This window comes from Ictidomys tridecemlineatus, chromosome 3, assembly GCF_052094955.1.
Source record: "Ictidomys tridecemlineatus isolate mIctTri1 chromosome 3, mIctTri1.hap1, whole genome shotgun sequence".
Lineage (NCBI taxonomy): Eukaryota > Metazoa > Chordata > Mammalia > Rodentia > Sciuridae > Ictidomys > Ictidomys tridecemlineatus.
This window is the reverse complement of record NC_135479.1, coordinates 109,807,429-109,814,898: the sequence shown is the minus strand read 5'-3', so window position 1 is coordinate 109,814,898 and position 7,470 is coordinate 109,807,429.

The following is a 7,470-nucleotide window of genomic DNA, read 5'->3' as shown; positions in this document are numbered from 1 at the left end:
TTCTTTCTTGTTTTTTTAATTTTTTTTTTACAATTTTTTTTAAATTTTTTTTTCTTCCAATTTTAATTTTAATTTTTTTTAATTATTTTTTTTTTAAATTTTTTTTCCTTTTTTATTTCCTATTTTTTTCTTCTTTTGTCTTTTCATTTCTTTTCAATTATCTTATCCCCCCTTCCTTGAATTCTACCTGCTTACTCTCATTCTCTTTAGTGACTTTTTCCCTTCCCTTCTAATACCTTTCCTCCCAAGCATCAAATATATTTATAGGAGTAAACAGTAACTCAGCAGTCAAACAGAACAAGAAGTAACATGAGCAGCTTCAAAAAACAAGGAAGAAAAGGAGTACAAACAATGCAGGACAGCCTAAATAATCAGGAGGACCTAGAGTCATCAGAAAAATGGTCATATAAAGAACTCAAGGAACACCTTAGACAGATGGAATGGAACCTTAAAGAGGATACGAGACAGCAAATTCAAGCAGCGAAAGAACACATTGAGAATGTATTACACAAACAGATAAAAGAAGAAGTTAAGCACCTTTATCAGGAGATAGAGATTATAAAAAAGAATCAAACCATAATCTTAGAAATGAAGGAAACTATAAACCAAATTAAAAACTCAATTGAGAGTATCACTAACAGAGTGGAGCAAGTAGAAGCCAGAACGTCAGATAATGAAGACAAAATATTTCATCTTGAAAAGAGTCTAGCCAACTCAGAAAGGCTGGTAAAAAATCACGAGAGAAACATCCAAGAGTTATGGGATAACATAAAAAAGCCAAACTTACGAGTCATCGGGATAGAAGAAGGTACAGAGATTCAAACCAAGGGAATGAGTAACCTGCTGAATGAAATAATTACAGAAAACTTTCCAGAAATAAGGAAACAGATATACAAATTGAAGATGCATACAGGACACCGAGCACACAAAATCACAGTAGACCAACGCCAAGACACATTGTTATGAAGATATCCAATATACAGAACAAAGAGAAACTATTAAAAGCTACAAGAGAAAGGAGACAGATTACATTCAGGGGTAAACCAATAAGGTTAACAACGTATTTTTCATCACAGACACTGAAAGCAAGAAGGTCATGGAACAATGTATTTCAAACACTGAAAGACAATGGATGCCAACCAAGAATTCTGTATCCAGCAAAATTAAGCTTCAGGTATGACAACGAAATAAAAATCTTTCATGATAAACAAAAGTTAAAAGAATTTGCAGCCAGAAAACCAGCATTGCAAAGCATTTTGAGCAAAACACTACACGAGGAAGAAATGAAAAACAATAACCAAAACCATCAGAGGGAAGTGCCTCGGTAAAGACAGAGGGCGAGGGGAAAAATAATCATGGAGAAACAAACTAAATTTTTTTTTTTTAAAAAAAGGATAAATAATCAAACATGGATGGAAGTACAAACCATATATCAATAGTAACTCTGAATGTTAATGGCTTAAACTCTCCAATAAAGTGACATAGGCTGATATCATGGATTAATAAAACAAATCCAACAATATGCTGCATCCAGGAGACACATCTGATTGGAAAAGACATACACAGGCTGAAGGTGAAAGGATGGGAAAAAATATACCACACACACGGTCCTCGTAAGCAAGCAGGGGTGGCCATCCTCATATCGAATAAAATCGACTTCAAGACTAAGTTAATCAAAAGGGATAAAGAAGGACATTATATACTGTTAAAAGGAACAATTCACCAACAAGACATAACAATTATCAATATTTATGCACCAAATAATGGCGCTGCAACATTCATAAAACAAATTCTCCTCAAGTTCAAGAATCAAATAGACCACAACACAATAATAATGGGTGACTTCAACACACTTCTCTCACCATTGGACAGATCCTCCAAACAAAAGTTGAATAAGGAAACTATAGAACTCAATACCACAATCAATAACCTAGACTTAACTGACATATATAGAATATATCAACCATCATCAAATGGATATACTTTTTTCTCAGCAGCACATGGATCCTTCTCAAAAATAGACCATATATTATGCCACAGGGCAACCCTCAGTAAATATAAAGGGGTGGAGATAATACCATGCATTTTATCTGATCATAATGGAATGAAACTGGAAATCAATGATAAAAGAAGGAAGGAAAAATCCTACATCACATGGAAAATGAACAATATGTTACTGAATGATCAATGGGTTACAGAAGACATAAAGGAGGAAATCAAAAAATTCTTAGAGATAAATGAAAATACAGACACAACATATCGGAATCTATGGGACACAATGAAAGCAGTTTTAAGAGGAAAATTCATCGCCTGGTGGTCATTCCTCAAAAAAAGAAAAAACCAACAAATAAATGAGCTCACACTTCATCTCAAAGCCCTAGAAAAGGAAGAGCAAAACAACAGCAAATGTAGCAGAAGGCGAGAAATAATTAAAATCAGAGCGGAAATTAATGAAATTGAAACAAAAGAAACTATTGAAAAAATTAACAAAAAAAAATGTAATATATTTGACAATTTTAATGAAGCTTTACTGAAATGAGGAAATAACACTAAGAATAAATTGAGTCTGTCAAAAAAATGAAGAAAATTTGAAATGGTAAATATGAAAGTTAATATAAAACTTCTGTGAATAAGTACTTGCTGTTCTTTACTCTTTTGCCTTTTTAAAAAATTTAATGTTTTACAACACTGCAATATAGTGCAGGGTTTTTAAGGGCAATTGTTTCACAACTGTGTAAATATACTGAAAATCTATTAAAATATTCTCTTTTGATTTTTGTAGTACACAAGTTAAATCTCAATTTTTTTTTTTCCTAAATAAAAAGGAAGCTTTAAAGGCTGATATTCCCTGGAATGGGCAAGAACTAGCAGATGTTTTATAGTAGTGAAAATCAAGGGAAAGTGATTAATAGACAAGGAATAAAATAGAAACATGTCATTTTTATCTTTCTCCTACTGGCTAATTCCTTTCTCTCAATTTAGGATTTCTCAAAGTTATGTTAATACAAGAACAGGGAAAAATTAGAGAGTGAGAGGAACTTCTCTGTTGCTCCTGAAACTACATTATTTTTTTAATCTGGATTAAAATCTTTTTTGCATTTAGCTAAAAGTGATTCAGATTTATATATTCATAAGAAGGTTAAAATATAATGGGCCAAGCCCTAAGGCAAAACACCTAGCAGATTGCTGAATTATAAATAATAAAATTATTATCATTCTCTCTGGTGTTACCCATGATTTACTCTTTACACTGATACTAAACCTGCCATGTATGGGCAGACTTTAAAAAAAATCCTATCATCATGCTTATTTTGAGAGTAAAAAATGAACAGCATAAGCTAATGGAGGTTCTGATTAATAGTTGTTAGACTATCTTAGTTCTAATTTCTTCAGATAAATACCAGATACTTATGTTGAAGGAATCTCTTCTAACAGACAGAAAAACAAGATCCAAATAAAAACTGTATCTGAATTGGTTAATGAGCACAAATTTGTGTCTTCTATTCTAACTTGCTATTCTGATTTTGCAGTGAGCTTTAAAAGAAAACAGCTAGAGAGTTGGGGATGTAGCTCAGTGGTAAAGTGCTTGGCTAGCATGTGCAAGGCCCTAAATTTGATCCCTAGCCCACAAAAAATGAAAAAGAAGAAAAAAAGTAAATAGTCGTATACATTATATGCTTATTCATTTTTTTGCTGCTACTCTAGATATTATTCATGAGAATAAAACTAAATAATAAGAAAAAATAAAAAATAGTATATGGGTATGTGTCTCATGGTACATTAAGTTATAGATCAGTTTTCACCATATTTGCCATTTTTGTGAAGTAATGTTCAGGTTTAAATAAACATCAAGTTTTCATTAAAAGAAAAAAGAGAGGCTATCCATTTGGATAATTACTGTGAATATAGTAAAAATACATGATGATTTGTTTGTTTGTGAATCTCACCTACATTCTAATAAAAGACTTCCTTATATTTGGGTCTTCATGGATATGCCCTGAAATGTATCTACCTAAAGAGAGCTCTGATTCATGGATACATTAAGATAATATTTAATTTGTAGTTGCTGCCAACCAGGAAGACTTTTTAATTCATACAGAGATCATTAGTAATTTTACTTTTTAACTTAAATTGATTTTAAATGACATGTAGAAACACAAAAATATGTACATGAATGAGCTAATGTGATGCTTTAATACATTATACATTATGAAATATTTATATCAAGTCATACATATCTATAACTAAAACATCTATTATTTATTTATGGTAAAAAAATTGAATATAATGTTTTAGCCTTTTGAGATGTACACTACATTACTGTTACCTGTGGTCACCCTAATGTGCAATAACAAACCAGAACTTCTTGCTTCTAAATGTATCTTAGCACCCATTGATATTCTTTCCCCATCCCTTTTCCCTATCCCCACTTTCTAACCACTATTCTACTGCAAACTTTCATGAGGTCAGCTTTTTTATATCCATGAGTGAGAGTACATAATTCTTTTTGTGTGTATCTGCCTGAATTATCTAACTTAACATAATTGTCTCCGGTTCTATCAATGTTATCAGAAATGGCAGGATTATATTCCTTTCTGTGGGCCGACAGTAATCCTTGTGTGTGTGTGTGTGTGTGTGTGTGTGTGTGTGTGTGTGTATATATCATGTGGTGTGAGGTGCAATTTAACTCCACTATTTCTTTGTTCATTTTCTGTCTGGATGATCTATACGTTACTGAAAGTGGGGCATTAATGTTAGCACCTACTATTGTATTGGCGTTTATATCTCTCTTTAAGTATATTAATATTTTCTTTATATATGTTTGGATACTCTGAGATTAAATGCATCTATATTTAGAATTGTTATGTCTTTGTGTTGATATCTCTTTATTATTATGCAATGACATGCCTTGTCTTATGTTGCAGATTTTGATTCAAAGTTGATTTAATCTAAGTATGGTTACTCTTGCCTTCTTCTGAATTTCATTTGCATCGAATATTTCATTCCATACCTTTACTTTCAGTGTATGTTTCTTGTAAGCAACATATAGTTAGATCTATTTTTTGAACCCCTATAGTTTTTCTATGCCTTTTAATTGGTATATTTAATCCGTTTATATTCAAGGTAACTATAGACAAATGCAGGCTTACTACAGCCATTTCATAAAGTGTTTTATAATTTTATTATAGTTTTTTTTCTCACTCTCTTGCAACCTTCAATTGTGGTTAAATGATATATTCTGGTAGAATGTTTAATTACTTATTTATTATTTTTGCTTTATTTATTTTAGAATTTTACTTAGTGGTTACCATGAGGCTTACAAAATCATCTTTGATTAAGGCAAGCTACTTTAAAATAATGCAAGTGGACATGATCAGATACCCAGTGGGGCCGGGAGAGTACTAGTAAGAAAACTATACTTAGCATTCTATACCTCCCCACATTTTGAATTTTGATATTCCATTTTTAATCTTTCTATGCTGTCTAATCTCTTAATACAGTAACATACTTACCATTATTACTTGTCCCCTTTTTATAATCTTCCTAAGAAAGATATGATTTATGTACCAGATTTACATTACTAGAGTATTCTAAATTCATCTATGTAATTACATTTACCAGTGAGTTTTATACCTTCTTATGTTTTCTTTTTACTCCTAAAGAGTTCTTTCTTTCAGTTTGAAGTACTTCCTTTAGCATTTCAATATACTCCTGTAGAATACACACACACACACACACACACACACACACACACACACACACACACACACTCACACATATACATTTACATATACATACATGGTAGGTATAAGGCAGATATATATTGTATCAGTTTTGTGTGTGTCTTTATTTCATTTCTAAATGATATCTTTGCTATGAACAGTGTGCTTTGTTGGCAGTTTTGTTTTTTTGTTTTTCTATTAAGGCTATAAGAATCTCTTAATTATCCACTGGCCTATTTGATTTCTGCTGTCAGGTAAATTGTGGCACAATAGTCTATGTGTTATTTGTTTACGTTTTCTTAATATCTTGATAATTTTCTCTGTATCTTTCAAGTTTGAGAAATTATAGGATGTTTTGGAAAGACTTGGTAAAGTCTATGTAATGACCTTTGACCTTCCTACACCTGGAGATTTTTACCCTTTTTTAGGTTTGAAAAGATTTCTATTGTTTCTCTAAATAAATTTTTCTACCCTTTTGCAATTCTCAAGTTCCTCTTTTAATGCAATACCCTAAATATTTGCTCTTTTTTTACTGTCCCAAAGTTTATGTTAGATTTTTAAATTCTTTTTTTTCTTTTTCTCTGGGTATTTTCAAACTGTCTTTGAACTTATTCTCTCTTCTTTTCAGTTTATCTTGCTACTAATGCATTCAAGTTAGTGATAGTTTTACTTATTGTATTTTTCAACTTAAAAACTTGTTTGATATTTTAAATTGATATTCTTTTTTTTGTTCATTAGAGTATTGAATCATATCTCTGTGTGATGTGTGTATGTATGTGTGTTTCTTCTGGATCTTGTTGAGTTTTCTTAAAGTAACTGCTTTAAATTGTCCAAGAGAGAGTTTTTCATGGTGATTATTATCTGGTCAACTTCTGCTACCTTATTTTAACTATTAGCTGAGTCATTGTTTCCTGACAGTACATATATTTGCAGGCATGTGAAATTGTCTGGGCATTGAAGAATTAAGTATTCATTCCAGTTGTCGACGTATGGATCTATTTGTGTCTATTCATTCAAAAATTTTAGGCAGGCTGCTTGTTTTCTCTGAGCGTTTTATTACTTGTACTATCTCAGCACTGAATTGTGTCCAAGTTTGTCAGTACTCTGCTCTTGGCCTATTGTCACTGTTTCTTTATTAGAATGGAATCCTAGTCCAGAATTGTCCCAAATCTAATTGGTGTGCTATTCAGAATGAACCAATTTAGTACTGAGAAAGGGGAATCTATCTCTACATGTCTCTCCCTTGTGATAGAGTAGGCCCAGATTCTATGTGCCATTAGCAGACTGCGGTTAGGCATTACAGAATTCTTGTCATCTCTGGACAGAATCACTAAAGTAGATAAGCCCCAGTTTCTTATACCTTGCCTATGATCATCAATGCCACCAAGATGAAACCACAGTCTTCCATGACTAGTCCAATACTGAGATAAAACTGAGGCTCATGATGCCATGGGCTGTCTACTCTTTAGTTATAACTCCTGGTCCAAGACCACTGCAAAAAATCGCAAGTGATACTAGCTAGAAGTTCTAGACTCTGGGAGAAAGTTCCTTCTCTGATACCATGGTTCTTCCATAGACTGAATTCACAGTCAGGTGTGGGGATGGGAGCTTCTAGAATCTACTCTAAATTATGTTTTATCTCCCTGACATTAAGCTAATGCTCAAAGTCCTATTCTTACTTCCCTGTCCTACCAAGAGCAATTGAGGGATTGTTCCTTGCTATGCTGCTTGAGGTCAGGTTGATGTT